This window comes from Anoplopoma fimbria, chromosome 15 (genome assembly GCF_027596085.1).
Source record: "Anoplopoma fimbria isolate UVic2021 breed Golden Eagle Sablefish chromosome 15, Afim_UVic_2022, whole genome shotgun sequence".
NCBI classification, from domain to species: domain Eukaryota; kingdom Metazoa; phylum Chordata; class Actinopteri; order Perciformes; family Anoplopomatidae; genus Anoplopoma; species Anoplopoma fimbria.
Window position 1 is genome coordinate 21,842,900 of NC_072463.1, and position 19,795 is coordinate 21,862,694.

A 19,795-nucleotide genomic window follows, 5' to 3' on the forward strand; every position below is an offset into this window, starting at 1 on the left:
CCCTCCCCCCACACTCACTCTATCTCTCTCTCTCTCTCTCTCTCTCTGTAACCTACACACACACACACAAACACGCACACACACAAACAGACTCAACCTCCTGCTCCTGGATCCTGGTTAACTGTTGATTTATCCCAGTGGAAAGACACCTGCTTCTCCTGGAGCTTGTTTGTGTTTGCACTAAGGACATGGGATAATACAGCGAGGGAGGGATACGAGGATGTGTGTGTGTGTGTGTGTGTGTGTGTGTGTGTGTGTGTGTGTGTGTGTGTGTGTGTGTGTGTGTGTGTGTGTGTGTGTGTGTGTGTGTGTGTGTGTTTGTGAGGCTGGGAATATGTACCTGGGCTGCTGATGGTGGGTCCGACTTGATGCTGACTTGACAAAGACCTGAGAGGCCAAACCATGAGGGGAAAACACGCAAACAAAAAAAGAGTTGGATCAAAGTGTGGGAGAAACCTGAGAAAAGAACTACTGAGTTATTCTCGGGAAGTAAAAGACATAGATTTGTACAGATCTTTGAGTAACAAATGCTACAATAATGCAAAAACACTCCATTACATAACAGTAAAAGCCAGACAGACATAAAAGTCCTACATTCAAAATCGAACTCAAATATAAGTTCAGAAAAATCGACAAAACGCACTGAAAGTGTCAAAAGTAAAAGTACTCCTGCAGAAAAATGGCCCTTGGTACTGATAGTATGGCACTAATAGACTGTTCATAATACAGATGCAGCAATGAGCCTTTTAGAGTTGTAGCTGGTTACTTTCCATCTCTGGGTTTTTCAAAGACAAAAACAAATGCAGAAAAAGTAGTTTTTTGGATGAACATAACATTATTGCTAAGAACCTCTCTGTTTTTTCATCTGTAAATCTGTCCTGTGGTTTGCCCCAGGGTGCTCTTACTTTGTCTGATCTCCTCTGCTTTATTAAGGCGTTATAAAGGTATATTATCAGGCAAAACTTATATAGCACATTTCATTTCCATGACATGGTCTGATGGAGAGGTACAGTAGAGCAAGGCTTTGTAGGGCTTTATAAACTAAATTGTATGATCAATTTTGAAACTAAACCAATCAAACAGGTGCAACACGATGACTGCTATGCAGATGATATTCAATTATATATACATCTTTTAACCCTCAACATATGATATAATTTACAGGACTGCTTAAAGCCTATTCAAATTGGATGGCTTATAGTTTTCTACAACTTAATGCTGTTAAAACAGAGTAACCCTGAGGTGCAGGAAAACCTTTGTTTCTTCCTTAGATGTCACTCATCTCTTGACCAGTATGTGAGGTCTTTGATTTGTTCTTGTTTTTTTCCAGCTGAGGAGTTTTTCTCAATTTAACCCTGAGATTGAGATGGTTATTCATGCTTCAATTTAATCCTATCTAGACGACTGTAATTCCCTCTTAGTTAGTGTGTTTTTATTCAGTCATCACACACAATACAATGTATACAGCCTACAATATAACTGAAAAGGCATAGGCAGAAGCATGAAGGTAATATATGCCTATCCTACTTTCCCATCAATAAAGCCACCCTCAATAATTCACCAAGTCATCAAGATAGTTTAGAAAAGGTCCAGAGGGCTGATGCAATGCTTTAGCCCAGTCCCCATCAAATTCAAAACCTGTTTTTTGTGATTACTTTTGAAGTTCTGTGTTGTCAAGTACCAGACCGCATTAGAGATCTATTACGGGATTATCACAGATAGGTCTCCAAGATCCTTTGTTAAGGTTTAATTTGTTTCGAAGTCATGGCTCCTAAATTTTGCAACTCTCCCCTGTCGGATCCAAGATATCTGCACATCTTTTAGAAGCAGTCTTTCTTTCGTTTTCTAGAAAGGTGTTATATAAAAAGACTTCATTCAATTACTTAAAAACGGGAGTAAAAACCCCTAAACACGTCCCAATGAGAAAATAATTCTAGTTTAATCATGTTTGTTGTTGATTTAATTTAAGTCTGCTCTCCAACGGAAGGTAACACACACCCGAGTCAGACTTGCAGTAGTTGCTGGTGTTCAATAGCCCGAGGCAAAGAGATGATCTCACTGTTTGGAAGAGAGACGTAAACATATAGTGAGAAAGGAAAAGGTGTTGCAATAAACTGCAGACAAGTGGACATCCAAACATGTGTCAGCACACCCAGGATGCAACATGAAGCCGAGCTCAACAGTTTCCAACGACTCAAACCCTCCAGGACGCTTAGTGACATCTTTGTCAATTTGCTTGGTAGGATTCAACCACCCCTGACCTCTCTCCCATCCCTCTTTTCCTCCTCCCTCCTCCTAGAAGACAGTTGGTTTTTAACGCCGTCCCGCCTCTCTCCAGGCACCAAACCGAGATGGAAATAAGATGCAAATCCATCCCATTTTTCTAGCATGTGAGCACTTGTCTGAGCCGAAAGCGCTTCTAACTGTATTGAGGTCTGCTTGAGTCACACTGGACTGTCAGTGTCGGTTTGTAGTTTAGGAGCTCACAGTGAGGCTTGCTGTTGTTGGGTAAACAGCTGAGGAGCTTATATGAACAATGAAAGTGTTGTAATGTGTTTGATCATCATTATCTTGCTGTCGGTCGTTATATACTAAATGTTAACATGCACACAGGAGAGTTGAGGTTTGAAATTATGTGTAGGATTATTATTTACATCTGTTCAACTCTACCTTGGATGACAGATGAGTCTGATCGACAAACCTTATTTTTTATAGACTTTGGGGGATTGTTATTGCCCCTGTGTAACGTATTACTTGGGGTTTTCTTTTTCAATAACAGCCTCATCAGACTCTCTCCATGGTCGTGATGTTTTTCAGTGAATTGCTGAGGCCGGGGTTAGATGGTATCACACTGCTCCCACTGATGACAGTAAAAACATTCACAGACACAGAGGGCACGGCAGACCCGCATGCAGCAGCGCAACTCCTAAAACACTTGAGCTAATGCACACACACACACACACACACACACACACACACACACACACACACACACACACACACACACACACACACACACACACACACACACACACACACACACACACACACACACACACACACACACACAGGGGAGGAAAGAGGTCAGTACTTTTTCCAGGCGTTATGGGATTTGGGGATTCTTGATGGGGTGTTTGTGTGTGTTTTGCTTCACAACACTGCTGATGATTTAGCCCTGAGCTGTGGATGTTACTGACCATTCAGTCCGATTAAAGGGAATGTTATTATTCAATTATTATTATGCAAGTAACTCAGTTATTACACTTACTGACAGAATATTAAATGGCAAATATTTTGATAACTGATTGATTGATTTACAGTTTTGCAAATGCCAAGAACCCAAAAACCCTAGTTTCTGAAATTGTGTTTAAGCAATTGCAAAACCTGCAAGTAATTTCTAAATCAAAAACCCAAAGGAATAAAACATTTTAAGGGATTTTTTTCTATTACTGTTAATTAAATATAGAACTGTTGGTTGATCAAAACAAGGAATATAAAGACATCCCCCACTTTTCATTGACATTTTATTGATCAAAGGAATAATTGCAGTTTAATGAAATAATTAATTTATTGTCATAATGGGTCTAACATGGCAGGTCAATTAGTTCTATCAGATCAATATATTTTTACTGTAAAATCCCTTTCATGTTTCCCCCATCAATTAACCTTATTTTTAATATTGTTAAAGGAAAATGGCAAACAAAAAATGTTGATTCTGAAAATAAATGTAACTGTAAAAGTTCAGATACAATACATTATTTTCTTTATCACTCACTGCAGGGAAATGTCTCCTGGAACAAGCAGCAGTACGAAAGATATGAAAACACCACCTGAAAACGTGATAATACCAAAACACATCGCAGCATTGCTCATTGAAGTATAACAAAATGCAAGACTCTCTGTGGGTGTTCAGGGATCTTAAAGAGTATAAAGTTGTTTGTTTCAAGAGGTTTAACTTACACAAAACAGAAATGCTGCATCATCTAATTGCAAAAGTAAATAAAGGCTGAAGATTTTGTAAAATCTTTTTATTATCAATCTTTCCACCAATCAATGCAAACCCCTTAGCTCAAATTTGTTTAATTAGGTACATTTGCAATATTCACATCAATACACTTACACTCTTTTTGCTTTGAAATTAAGATGTAAATGTTACAAGTGAATTATAAGTCTTGTAATTACCTGTGGGAAGTCTTTAGGTTTAAAAATCAACCAGTCAGTGGTTTGATTTCATGGCACAGTATCTCTGATGTTTTATACCTACACAGCTACACTCACACACACAAACAAGTTATTGTAGATACATTCTCAAACTCATGCAAATCTTTATTTCCCATATGCATTTAAAAACACTTTCATAACATTAAATATTTAAACATCCCACCAAACACAAGGGGTAAAAAAATTAACACATTTCCTCACATTGTTAAACAAACACATCTGCAGCAGTACACTAACTCAAATGATTGTTGACATCTCCTCGTGTCATTTTCATTCGGAGCTGAGATGAAGATCTGTGAACTGTTACAGATTCAGCCACCTGGTTGATACAAAGCACTCACAGTGACCTGAGCGCTGAGTTGAGGAGCAGCTCTACAGGCCCAGACTTTTACATGGATAAATGTAGAAGGATGTTTGTAGGCAGAATATACCCGAATAACACTCATATTCTATTGTAGTTATAAGGGGGGACATTGTGTGCACCCTTTATCTTCCCGCTACTGTTGGGCTAAATCTCTATTTTGATACATGTTTAATCCCATAAAAAGACACGCCATATCTGTTGTTGTATCTACAGTTAGCTATAAGTGTGAGGTAAGTGCGGTGTTTAGGAATGCAGGCTAACAGAACGCACAACATTCCTGGGTGGTCATTGTCGCTTTAATGCGCTATTTTAAGACTTGCGTCCCTGGAAAATCTTGCCAACTTAAATTCAAAACACACATAGAGACATGAGTGTTGAATGACGATGACAGAAAACTTTGAATTTATTGCTGAGAATTGCTCAACCTCTACTCATTGCAGTGTTGTGACTTCAGTCCACGCGGACAACAATGTGTGCCTTATGTGTACGTCACATGGGAGCTGCATAGGGTGGTGGAGGTTTATGGATGGGACCAGTGAGGTGACTTGTGACTGAAGGCGGTTATTGTTGAAAAAAGCGTGGGAGACTGCCAAACAAGCCCTTCCACTTGTCACCTGGTTCAGCCTCTCAGTCTGCCTGATCCAGTTTTCTTTGTGCTGTGATTGATTCTAAGATGATTCACCTGCACAAGCGGCAATCACAGCCACCACACTTTCTATTGCATTGAAGATTTTGTTTCTTTGAAAGATCCTATTTTAAACAATGGAAAAAACGAAATATAAGCGATAAAAGATCAGGATAAAGAAAGGATTTTTAAAGCTTGATCTGCAAAGTAATTAGTAGCTGCAACTGTTTTAGAAATATTCTGGTAAGGTAATAGTAACTCATAGTAGTACTTTAGTTCAGTACTTGAGTTACATGCACTTAGTAACTAATGCACTTAGTTACTTCCCTGCACGGACTTCATGACACGCATGTTGTTTCACCCCAGAGATAGGCTGTACAAAGAACACACCTTTTTTCCAGTCATCAAAAAGTAAAGCAGGGAAAGAAAAGGCTGAATTTATGTGTGCTTTGGGACTTCATGCCACCTTCATGTATGCAGACATACGTATGTTCACTCTCGCCCACACACAAACACACTTGCGTGACATGCTCAGAGTCACACCACTCGGCAGAGAGGAATCCTTCCTGAACAGATTTGCTGTCAAACCTGAAATGTGTCTTCAGGAGGAAACAGGAAACAAAAAATTAATCCAACAGGTTTCTGGAAAATGAGTTATTAAACAACAGGCCGACATTCACAGTCTTTGTGATTTGGCTGAATGTTTTCAGGTAGCTTCAGTGTAATATCTCTTTAATAAATTCTCTAAATTGTCTAACATTTTTTAAACTTTTGACAACTCTCAAAATGTCCTGATGTGTAAACACCTGATGCATAAACTGCACATATCATCTGCAGGTTAAAGTTCACTGAGGGGAACTTTGTACAGACATGATGCAGTTCTTTTTTCTGCCTGTTGGCAGAGACGTTTCTGGTCAAAGTGTCATCCTGCCTTCTTTCTGTTTCACTGTTTCCCCCTAAACACATCACACGGAGGATACAACATTACAACCAGGGCTTTGTAAGAGGGATGTTTCGCTTTAAACTGTTGGTTATTTAAACAGCTTTCAACTGTCTTATTATACAATGTATAGTTTTTTGTTGTTTTTATCTATGTTTTTATTAAATGGTTATTTATTTCTGATGTTTAGGTAATCTGTGTTGGTTGATTGGGATTGGAGAATTGTAATTTTAAATCTGGAACCTAGAGAAGTCTTTTATTATGTAATTATTAGGTCAAGTCCACCTATTGATTAAAATTCATAAGAAACTTCACTTCACTTTTCCAAACCACTTTAAACCACTTTTCTTCATCCGTGTTCACAATAATCCAAAATATGTCAAGACAACATCAGAGCTGCAAAGAACAAGTGAAACAGGAGAAGTTTCACTCAGGGATTATTGATTTGATTTATCAAAACACACACATAATAATACACACACACACACACACACAGTCTCAGATTTGATTTTTCTGTGGTGATACAGTCAGCAGGCTCTCAGACGGCATGTATGAACCTGCAGGAGTTTCTGTTGTCTTCCAGCCAACCGTTGCTTTTTGTCGAATACTGTGATCTTCATAATGTGAAGGAGCTGCTTTAGTGAAACCCATTTGTCCTCCCCACCTGTTTAACCTGTAACATGCAGAGGGGTGTATAGTGCAACACTGAGCAGGGCTCTGCCTCGTCCTGAACGGGAATCTTTCGGGGAATCCTTGAGAAACCCCAGAAAAGAGGTTGGAGTCAGCAAAAAAACTTTTTTATGTCAGGCTGCGACAGAGAGTGGGAGAACACAGATGAGTTTCACTTGAACAAGTGCCAACCCTCTGAGCCTGAGGAGGTGAGAAGCAGGAAAGACAATGGGGTGATTTTCACGACACATTTATAGAAAACTATAAAGTGGATTAGTGGTATTATAATAAAGTAATGAAAGACAGTAGGAAAGACCCTCATCGGAACTGTTATGCTAAATAATAAAGGAATAGAATATAATCTGACCTAATTACTGACACTGAGGACATTTCCTCAGTATTTTGTCAGTAGTAAGTTAAATTAGATTCCTTTTAGCGTAACCAAATTAATTAATTAAGACTTACAACCTCAAAAGTTCTAAAATGATTAATTTGTCATTGCAGTTATTTCAAAAAATTATTAATATTAATGTCAAACTCTTTATAACCCATGTGGTTGACAAACTGTTGAATTACATTAGTAAAATTGCTCTAATCTTGACTTTCTTCTTTGTTTCAACATCAGGTGTTTGGCTTTAAAGTGTGAACAGACCGCGGTGTTCAGTGTGAAACCGCTGCTAAGACAACTTCTTTACATGGATGCCTTTTGTTAGCTGATCCTCAGACCAGTCAAACCAGCAACACCTTGGTCCTTAGTCCATCCCAGGGTGGAGCAGAGAAATCACTGCGGTTGACAAGCTGGGTGAGGCTAACTGCCACCTTTGCTTTTCATGCGGGTCAGGGTTTCAATCTGTGTGCTGTGGAGATTTGTTCCTGTGGCACATGTATGATACACACACACACACACACACACACACACACACACACACACACACACACACACACACACACACACACACACACACACACACACACATGCACAGAAAGTCTCAACTGCATGTTCTCACAGATTATTTTAAGAGTTTTAGACCTGTTTTTTTTTTTTCCTTTTCAGTGATCATGTCTGTTATAGTTGCTCCATACATAAATTGAAATGGAGACAATTGCTTTCAAGACAGCTGGAGTGGATTTTAATTCATCACCAGTCAGTTTAAGGACATTTTAAAGAGGCTCTCAAACAAATGAGCTATAAATGCACAGCAAGGTCAGTAGAAAACCAAAGACCTTGTTCTGATAAACTGAGAGGCCTAGTGGACGTATATGCAGGAAATAGGAAACATTTATGTGGAAATCATATCCTCCTATTTTGGGAGATGGGCGACATTTAGAAACCATGTTTGAATTTGTGCAAATTTGTTATTTTAATGGATATACACCAGGATTATCACCACTGAATACATCCTTTTACATTTTGAAATGTAGTATTCTTACTCAATTAGGCACAATAAAGCCAAAAGTATTGATCCAGACTCTTATGATGTACACATCTGAGACGATTAATACTTTAGAGTCACTTGTCTTTTAGAAAAAAAAGCACCAGTGTGATCACTCCCCCTCTGCACTCAAAGGAAATGTCACCTCAACAGCACCATTTTAGTCGGTGCAGCAGTGTCAGCTAAAGGCCAGAAGAGGGCAGGGTACGATAACATTTATGTGAAATCAACACGCAGCAATCAAACCCACTCTGTTTTATAAAGAAAGAGGTTGTATAACATTGATCTGTTTCAAATATCTGTTCCAACAAGCCTACTGTCCTGTTGTGTTTTAAGGCAGGAATCTGGGGTTCACACACACACAAGTGCACAGCCTCATACAACACACAACTTCACACAGCTAAAGAGGGCTTTATGTGCTCTCAGCCTTTTCTGACCCCTCTATTTTCATGCAAATGTCTTCCTGTAGGGAGAGTGTACAGACGCTGTTGTCTATGGAAATTAATAGTGGACTGTAACTGACGCTGCAGATAAAAGACAATGTTTGATATAGAAAGCCTCTACGCCAGGAGGCCTCTTATTAGGAATAATACTCACACACACACACATGCATGCACTGTGTCTGACTCTTTGTCTCTTTCCTCTCTACCCCCCTCCCTCTCTTTCTCTCTCCCTCATGAATATTTCACCATTTTCATTCCCCTGTTGAGATTTTCTCTTGCTGCTTCTCTCTCTAAAAAACCCTCTTCCTCTCTCATCTTCTTCTCCCCTCCTTTTCCTTTTCTTTCATCCTGATGAGTGTGAGGAGGGGGTTTGGTATTGATCTGTTTGTAGCAAAATACGCTGAATTTATTATCACGGATTATTATTTTTGCGAAAAGGAGGGCAAAGAAGCTGCCTAAACACCCAGGCTTCTGCAACATGACATCGCGTTCTAATATCTGAAAATGATTTCTGCCAAAATGTAGCATCTATTTAAGGGGAAATCCACTACACAAGACAGATGTAGAATGACCAGTGTTGTCCCACTACTCACAAGAGACAGGATTTCAAGACAGGAAGTGCGGCAACAACATCGTCCCTCCCCTGCTGTTCCTCCTCTCCTCCTCCTCCTTCTCCTCCTCCTCCCTCATCCTCCTCTTCACAGCACACTCACACACACAGATGTTCCCATGTACCTCCCCTCCCTCCAATCCCCCGCACTTGTAAAACGTTGGCGTGCAGCAGGTAACCATGGAAACCGTTGTGTGCTGGGCCCGCTCGAAAATGTATTCATAAGAATCACACTGTGGTAAAAAAAAAAGAAAAAGGCGACTATCGGAGGAAAAGAGGCAGCATTCATCACCATGACGATGGCAGTAGAGGGTGTTGATGTGGTGGACCTTACTGTGCAGACAAAAAGTTGTGTCCAAGAATAATATTTCATCTTTTCTCTTTTGTTTTTTTGTACAATAACAGCAAGAATGATGTGTGCAGTAGCTTTATTATTTTTGTATTCAATGTAAAATTGATTAATTGTATTGTCCCTGTTAAATAAAGGAACAAGTAGCCAAGAAATACATTTCTAATAATGAGCTTAAAAATGAATAACCTTCTAACAAAACCTACTGCCTCCTACTCCTTGTCTCTCCAGAAAACCCCACATGATCCAAATCCACAGTAGTTTAACAAAAAAATCAAGGTCCACTTACTAGATTTTGGTTGTTCTCATATCATTGTCTTCCTCTGTGGATGGAGTTTGCTTAGTTGTAATAGACAACTTGGACAACCTCCATGAAAACTGAACTATAAAACACTGTGAGACCAAGAAATGAAATTGAAAGCTCTGGGGGCTAGTTGACCACCAGTTATATATATATATTTTTAAATCTATTTTTATCAGAGTGTACCGGTAGAGCAGACGGTAAGATGCTTACCGTATAATTGCAACATTCCCAGGGCATCTTTGTTGCAAGCCATCCGCCATCTCTCATCCGATCTACTATTTGTATCTACTAAACAAATAAAAAATATTTCTTCTATTTCTAAATTATATTCATTATATTCATGTTGCCCAAATCAATCAGACCTGCCAAGGTCAGACCTGGATGTTTTTTAATTGTTTCATGAACAAATCAATAAACTCCACACGACTCTGTATCCTCTACATGTAAGTGCCTGATATTTTATATTTTATACTGTTTGAAAATGTACATTATCACAACATAAAGTGCCTCTGTGTCATTAAGGCAGTTTTTGTCAAGTTCTGTATAGTCTACCACCTCGCTCTATGTTCTCTCTACTTGTTTGTATAACTGTAATTTGTTGATATTTATGTTACTTTATACTATATAACATTGTGTACTTGTTCTTTGTGCTTAGGCCCCATGGTTAACACACACCTTTCCGTCTTGGTTTCTCTCTGGTTTCTCTCATTGTGTATACTAGTACACACTTTGTGTTCCACCTATCAGCCCAGTTAACGCCCTGGGACAGCTGTCATGGTGGAATGTAAACAGCACTGATGGAGTCGCATTAAGACTCACGCTTAAAGAGGGGGGGAAAAATCTACTGTTAACACTAGAAGCCACAGGGAAGACACAGACTCAGCCTTTATTCTGTCATTCTCCCTTTGTGTGTGTAGCACGAGGTGTCGGCCAGATTACTGACCAGTCGGCGCTGACACACTCTCCTGGCATCCTCCCTCTGTCTGCCCCCCAAATCCTGTCTGTCTCCGTCTGGGTTTTACTATGTTCATCCCTCTCTCCCCCCCTCTCTCTCTCTCTCTCTCTCTCTCTCTCTCTCTCTCTTTCTCTCTCTTATATGCACCACATGACCTCACTGCCAAGAGATCACACAAGATGCCAGTGAGCATGTCAATCTGTTTTTTTTTTTTACTGCCCTTGGTCTCCATGGCAACAGTCAAAGTCAGGGAGTGGGAGAGAGAAAAAGAGACACTGAGAGAGGCATGTTCACAGAGATGAATCATGGCAGCATGCAGACCATTTACAGCGGTGAGTGTGACTTGATGAGCTACTACATTCACTGTACAGTAACGGATATACACTTAGTTACCAGTTTATTGGGTACACTTAGCTAAAACTAATGCAGTCTCATTAATGACCTTGCAATATCAATTCTACCTTCATAAAGGTTGTAACGTTCAGTTTTTGTTGAAGAGAAGTGTTGTTTAAACTATTTATTGTGAGCTTGCTATGCCTAGGGGCCACATTTTCAAAATGACTGGAGACCAGTGGCCAGTTAATAAACAAACATGAATAATATTTATCAGATAAAATTAATGAACCTGAAAAGCCCTGTTTTTGAAATTCTTTATTTTCTAATTTAACTGACTTATTAACTCAACTTATTAACTAAATTCACTTGGCACAAGGATAGACACTAGGCCGAGATATATCCTCTGTCGGGGGGTCTGAGGACCCTCTCCTGGCACATAACAATATAACTATTAGTCTGTTTTGCTGCTATTTTTCGCACTCTGGCACCTGATTTACATTTAAAGTACAAAAAAATCCTATTACGATCAATTTGTGAGAAAATGGTCAGTGGGCCGTTATAGAGGTGTTCCTATATTACCTTCATTGATCTAAATGGGTTGGACAAAATATTAATAATACCTCTCAGAATAATCAGAAATAGTTCCAAGAAAAGTATCTATATTGAGTGGGATATTTGCAAGGGAAAAAAGATTAGAAAAATGGGATAGAAAAAATTGCATGAAGTTTTCTTACATTTCATTTCTAAAAAATCTAAATAGATCACAATAATAATGTTCAGTATGTAGGCCACATAGTAAAAACAATTTTACATTGGAGAGCAGAAACACATAACAGATGACAGAGAAGAGGAACATGGTGCAAATTAGCCCTTTTTCAAAAAGCTCTCTGCTGCATCATCACAGAGCACGGTCACCTTGGGTGAGGAGAAGAGGAGGAGGAGAAGAGGAGAGGAGGTGGAATAAATAGAAAGGAGAGCAGAGTGCTCGTCATCAGAGCAGAACGTGACCTGAGGCCTGGATGCAAATTGAAGCCTCTCCCCGTCTCTCTCCTCTGCCGTCTGTGCTTCTTAGCCTTTTAGCAAGATTACCTTGCTGAGACAAAGCCGTTGTGTCGACAGTTTTGTGCCTGTGGAAGAAAATCATTCATCACACGTGTAAAAGCTGAAGACCATCAGATCTCCATCTACGTGAGTCTGATAGTGTTGCATAATCAGCAAGGAGCAGAAAATTGCCTAAAGTGAAAAATTTAAAAACAAATAACAGGTCCTGATATTGTTGCAATGCTGTATATATGTTTTTTTTTAAAAATCTCAATTTATGTAAAGATGTATAAACTGATGCAACACATGCAGAAACAAAGCAGCAAACGTCTTATCAGATTTTCCATATTTGGGTCATAAATCACATCCTGTTGAAGCATAGTGTCCGGAAGACAATGTGGCAGTACTTCCTCCGGGGATATCCTTTGTGTGTTTATGGCCACAGGATATTTGTACCAGTTTGGCTCCATGCCTGTTCCTAATATAGTATTAAATGTAGTAATTGGGAATGACAAGATCATTCAGCCCGTTTCTTATTTACTAATTGATCATAAAATAACCTCTAATGGTTAATATATTTTTTAATCTGATCACATGTCAGGAGTTTTTAAAATGTACTTTAGATGCTCAGGATATCATCTCTGGTTCCAATTATATTCTACAGAGCCATTGTTTTTTTAATGACAATAGGAAGCGTGGGCTCACATTGCTATGGTGACAAGAACACAGCAGTAGGTATCTGTAACATGAGAGGAAGGAAAGAGAGGGCAGATCAATTCATTGAATGATAATAAACCATATTGTAAATAAAAGCACAGACGTGGAGATACAGGGGCTCTCATATCATCTCTCATGCAAGTGTGATGTTACTGGAAATGTCAGCAGCTCAATGGTATTTACAGCAAACACTTGAGCTGAAGGCCCTTGGTAAGATGGAGGCCTGTGTGACATTCAAATACGTCCCTGTGTAAACACACACACATACAGACAAATTACCTGGTTGCATCCGAGTATACAAGTCCATGCTAATATGCTATTTATATGTTGTATGCTATGTTGTATGCTATATATAGTCCACCACCAGCTCTTTGGTTTTAACCGCCTCCAGATCAACTCTGGTAAAACCAAAGAGCTGGTGGTGGACTTCCGCCGGGCTAAACACTGTCCTCCGGAACCAGTGAACATCCAGGGACAGGACATTGAGATTGTGAAATCTTATAAGTACCTGGGTGTTCACTTGAACAATAAACTGGACTGGACTAATCATACAAATGCACTTTATAAAAAGGGTCAGAGCAGACTGTATCTGCTGAGGAGACTGAGGTCCTTTGGAGTGCAGGGAGCACTCCTGAAGACCTTTTTCGACTCTGTGGTGGCATCAGCCATTTTTTATGCAGTGGTCTGCTGGAGCAGCAGCATTTCGACAGCTGACAAGAAGAGACTGAATAAACTTGTCAGGAAGGCCAGCAGTGTGCTGGGGTGTCCACTGGATACGGTGGAGGTGGTGGGAGACAGGAGGATGATGGCCAAGCTGTCATCCCTGATGAACAACACCTCTCACCCCATGCAGGACACCTTGGCAGCTCTGTGCAGCTCCTTCAGCCACCGGCTGCTTCACCCCCGGTGTGTGAAGGAGAGGTACCGCAGGTCCTTCCTTCCTGCTGCTGTCAGGTTGCACAACCAGCTCTGCTCCCAGCAGACCACATGACACATGTGCAATACAATACACTGTGCAATTATAGCTTTAATAGTTTTTCTGTCTGTACATATAATATTTCAGTTATTGTGGATTTCTTGTTTTTTATTTCATTTTATTTTAATCTTGTCTTTCTTTTACTATGCCTCTTGTGTGCACTTTACCCTATGCTGCTGTAATCCTGCAAATGTCCCTGCTGCGGGACTAATAAAGGATTATCTTATCTTATTTTATCTTATTTGTATGCTAAAACAGTATGTGACATTATTTTATTATGGCCTAAACCTATGAAACCAATTCATACGTACATGAAATGCATACTATTCCTGAACCCTGAACACTGAACCCTACGCAGGCATACATATCCCAAAGTGCAATGCGGTAAACAACAATGTTTATAAGAGACAACAGCTAACAGCTCTGTCACATCAATAACACTACACTCTAAGTGTAAGTATAAGATTTCACTATAGGCGTGATTTAATTCTTAAAACTAGTTCAGATTTTATGATTCTCACAAATCAATGTTAGGTAACATGAGGTTGGCACTGGTTACCATGGTTTAGTGTCTCTAAAGCATTCTCTAACTGGTAAGGAGGCTCTTAGGAAGTGACTTAAACCTACAAGATAAGGGAAAACAGCTAGCCAGCTAGCTTGGCTTGTGCTAAGCTAGGCTAATCAGCTCCTCTTCTCCTCATCTAGCTCTAGTCATGAAAGGGATAAATAGTTTCCTAAACTGTACTGATACGTGTACAATACATACTCTTATATAAAATGTTCTTGTTTATATCTTCTATTTTTTCTTTTTAGTCATCATTATTTCCAGTAAACTGCTTAATAAGGAAACAGAACTAACTGCACCTTCTTTCTTTCAGTGTTAAAGCTGACCTGTTTAACGAGCTGTGTCTCATATATTCTGGCATAGGCTGCATCCCCCACTCACTCTTCCTCTTCCTCATTCTCTCTATCTCTATTAGGGCTGCAGTCTGACCCGGCTAGCTGTTGCTAAGTTTATCTCTGTGCCAATCTGTGCCCTATAGGCATGCAGAGGCAACCCAGAAAAGACAGAGTGCACTGTCAGAATAATCAGGGGAGGGAGGAGGGGATGAAAACTCATGATGGCCTGCTCTGTTTATTACGAACCGCAAGCTGTAATCTACTGCAGAACAAGGGCTGTGGGGGGAGCATGTGCATGTAAGAGTGTGGTTGTGAGAGCATGCTGGTGTTTCATGGTCACCCGTGAGACACCATCTCATTGCATCCAAAATATTAGCTGCAGATGATAGCAGGGTGCTTTTGTATCTTTAGAAATGAGCTTGGTGCAGCCATATTCCTGATGACCTTTCTGCTGCTGTTTGCCTGCAAAGCTCTGGAAATGACTCAGTCACTTAATAATTAACATTAACCCATTAAACAATTTCATGTGGTCCATGCTAATTTTGCCATGGTTACAGAAGCACTGTACTGAGTGAATGTCTGGTTTACTAGGTTTCCAGTATGCCAAGCTACAGCTTGGTAGATAATATGTAGGCTCCATTGCAAAAAACAGGTTACAAACTTTCATCTTTTGTTTGTCTTGTGGTTTGCACAAGAAGTAAAACCTGACCTAAGATACATGTGTATGTTAACACCTGCAAGACCCATCAGGGAACCAGATGGTCCAGAACAGCAAAGCAAATGCACTACTACTATTTAAACCTATGGTTTTAACTGGTGCACTGGAATATGCTCCAAACCTATTAGTCAATATATTGATCCATAGTGAGGCATGCTTGTGAATAATTGAGTTAGTGACCTCTGTGCAGAGAATTGTCATCATTGCACTGGAAAAGCCCCCCAGGGCAGGAACGGGAGGTCTCAGTTCTGCTGGTGGTTTGCTGCATCAGGACGAGTTGAGAGCTTGATATAATGCAGCGGCTCTCAGCTGTGAACCTTTGGCTGAGGCCTTTTACCGGTAATACTGCACTGCAACAGGGCGTTGCTCTTTTCTTTTTTTTTTTACCACTGATATAGTTTGAAAAGGAATTGTGCAACATGTCCCTGCTTAATACATAACAAAGTCTTTTAAATAATCACTGGGGGGATATTGATGTGAAATTGACCAGATCAGAAAATGTTTGCTTAAAAAGGCACAGCTCAGGTTAGTGAGAAAATCCTTCAAGGTCAGTGGGACACACTAAATGTTTGGTTTTGTGGTCAACAACAGCATTACATTTCAATACACGTTTTTGCAAAGGCTGGTTCTATAATATCTTTGACTCCTGATTCATGAGAGACAGTTTCTGAGGAAAGAACCAAAGGTTTTTAATGTTCTTAGCAGCCTGACAGCGTGTTGAGTGACTGGTTTAGGAAGTCACTACACAGCGGTTAAACTATTGAATGAGCGATACTTGCTTGTTTCCTGAGAGAATGTCTTGTCTTTTTGACATCACTTTCATGAGGCTTCCTTTCATATATGTTTTGTTTTTGCAAGTTTTTTAAGATTTCGGTTTATATTATATATTTATTGTGCGAAATACATTATGTATATTAATGTAATCTAATCTAAAAATGGCTATAATGACCATCTATTACTTGAAGCTTCACAGTCGTGCATTAATGTAGCTACATAAGCACATTTCCATTACTCGTCTTTGATTTAGCAGCAGGAACGTTCTCTTTGGGCATGTTGAAGCAAAGTCAGGGCAGTGTCTATTTTCCGACTAGCACAGTATTTGAGCCCTGCCCTCTGATGACTCATAAATCACTCAAGACAAAAAGAAAAGACGACATCCATAATGGCTTCTGCACTTTACAAGTATGCCCATGTCTTGGTCAAAGTGTTGCTAAATTGTTTGTCACAGGCAAAGCTCTGCATTTATTAGTCTTAAACTGCGCAGCAACCACACAAGGGACACACCCGGTCACACACTACAGAGCACGGCTGAGTCGGATACAGCAGCATGCCACTCACCTCACCTTTGAGTAAACCACAGGGAGTGGCAGAAGTATCATAAAAACAGCTTAGTAACTTTCCATTTCAGTTCGTCTCACCACAGAGGAGGAAAGGAGAGGCTTGTGTGATAGCCATACTCAATGCTGGAGCAGTGGGTAGTTTTATTGTCTGAATATAATCACATTTTAGTTACTTATAACAATTAATTATGTATACTCTACATTTCTGCTGACCATTTTAATACATGCTCCACAGTTTTAGGATTTTTCTTAAGTATGTCTCCTATGATTCCAGGCATCTCCATGTATTTGGTTTTATAATATGAATGCTTTCTTTTTGCCAAAAGTGCCTTATTGTAACTAACAAAACGCATGTTAGTTTAAAGAATCTGTTTATCAATTTTTATATCGAACATAATTTAATGGAAACCAATGGATGCATGGAACAGGAGATAAAATGCATCCAATTAACTCAAACACAGCAGCAGAGTTTGCCAACTAGGATTTTTAGTAAAGTGCAATGAAAAAAAGAACATATTCCTGGTTTAGTTATTCTCAGAAAATGCAGAACCAGATCACTCAAGGGATTTAACATGTGTTAAATGTGTGCAAAAAACAGGCTCTGCTTCCACCACTACCTAGCAGCAGATTGACATGTCCTTATCATGTGCACTTCCCTCTCTATTCACGGTCTCCTCTGCCCTCATTCCTTGGATGCATTCCTGTGCAAAGTTGGCTGCGTATCATATCTGCAGGTAGACACATGGAGCCCATCAGCCTGCCTGCCAGGTCTGATCTACCTGACAACACGCACACAGAGTGAGTGATGGTATTTTGTTGTCTACTGTACAATGCAAAATACAGAGCGAGATGCTTCACTTAACAGATAAAGAAATGTTCTTTCTAATGGTGACATTGCACATGTGTTTAAAGAGAAAGGGGCTACGTTAGCCAGCAGCACAAAGCAAAAATATATTGAGGGAAAGGAGGGAGTGAAAATGAAACAATGCGATGGAGACAGATGGCAAATGAAATAGAGAAATGAGCACTTAAGCCTACTCCTATCACTGTTTCATTTGGCTGAGTCTCTGGTACTGTAGCACCATTGGTGGGAGTATTGGAAGCCCACTTGTTGTGTAACACCTTTTCCCTCCTCCACACTATCGCCAAACTGTGCTACAACAAGGTTGAATCACAACAGCTTTCATCTTCCAGTGTGGGATATTTCAAGTTTTTATATGCTGTTTTCATGCTTCCCCATCTCCCCACTTCTCTTTTCACTGTAAAGATGTTTAGTAAGTCAGTGAATCAGACAGCAAACTGTGTGATAGAGCAACCTGAGTTAGTAATCTCGACTCATGTCACACCCTAAGAAGTGATTTCATTTTTTTGCTTGAACAAACCTGTTGCCCAGCTTTACAGACTCATCTGGCACTGTAAAGCAGGTGTCAAAAGACCATTTTGGAAGTCCTCAGCTGAATGTCTTTCTTTCTGTAATTAAATAAAACTGAGAAAACCTGTGGTGCTGCAACAGATTTGGGGCCATACATTCAACTTCATTCCTCATTGTCTTTAAGCCCAGCTTCTTTTTTTCTTTCCCTTCCTTTTTGAGTTGATGATTTCTTGACCGTGTGAAAACAAGAATACATCTTATCAATAGCCAAAAAACAGAGGAAACTCAAATTACAGAATTTTTGGTTGGGAGCACAAATTAATCAAACTCCAAAGGGTTCGGTTAAATAATTAATCAATATTTCTTACTTTAATAATAACATAGTTTTGTAGGACTCCATTTTTATTTCATAATGGCATTTTTCTAAATAATGCTTGTATTTCATGTGTTAATCTAAGACCAAACATAACATGTTACATAAAGCTGCTGCACACAAGGCTGCCGTATTGCTAAAGAGCAATCATGCTTCCTGAGGAACATCATTGATTTTTCTGTTCTGATCATCTCTCTGTTGACCTCTGCAATAGTTCGCTATTGTGCTGAGTTGGAGATTGGCTTCCCTGCATGTTTTACTTCAAGATTAATGGAGACCGTGATATAACAGCTTCTACATCAGCTTATTTGAAATGATATCTCATTGTAACCTTACTCTATTCAGTTGATCTCTTTCCGCATTGGACAAGGCTAATACCATCACAGCTGACTTACATTTCTCATCTGTCTTCCACTTTCTCTCAAGCCCCCTGCTCACCCCCTTCAGTTAGTATAACATGTTTTCTGGCCCACATAGAGCTGCCCGACTGAGAGGCAGAAAATCTTGCCAGAGTGTTCCTCGTTTGGGGCTCTTCCGCAGCCAAATGCTGCTCCAATCTGCAGCGAGGTGGAATGATGCTCTGCGGCCGCAGCTTCCATGCTGGAAGTGCTGCAGCACGATGCATGTTGGTGCATGTATGTGTGGGAGTGCTGTGCGAGAAAGACGCATCGATTAAGATGCTTCATCTACGCTTGTTTAAAGAACAGGATGTGGAGAGTGCAAATGGACACAGCTCTGAACAAGCAGCCTGATTTTCTGCCAGTGATGAGCCATAGCATAGGTGTGTCCTAACATGTTTGACTGTCTATCCTTCACGGAAAGGCTGAGTCAGTCAAGAGAAACACAGTCAGAGTGAAGAGAGAGATGGGAGGGGGGAAGCGATACTAAGCTGACTCCATACATTATGAAAGCAGAGGGAGCTGGGAAAGAAGACACACATCCCAGAGGACACTGCATCTGAATTAGCCTCAATAAACCTTTCAAAAGTCTGTGGTTTAAAAAACATAGAAAAGGTTTTCTGTGTCATTTCCTGCAAAGCACAGAATTGAGGATAAAAAATCAATTAATGTGTCATTCAACAATATCCACATCAAATATTGAAAACACAA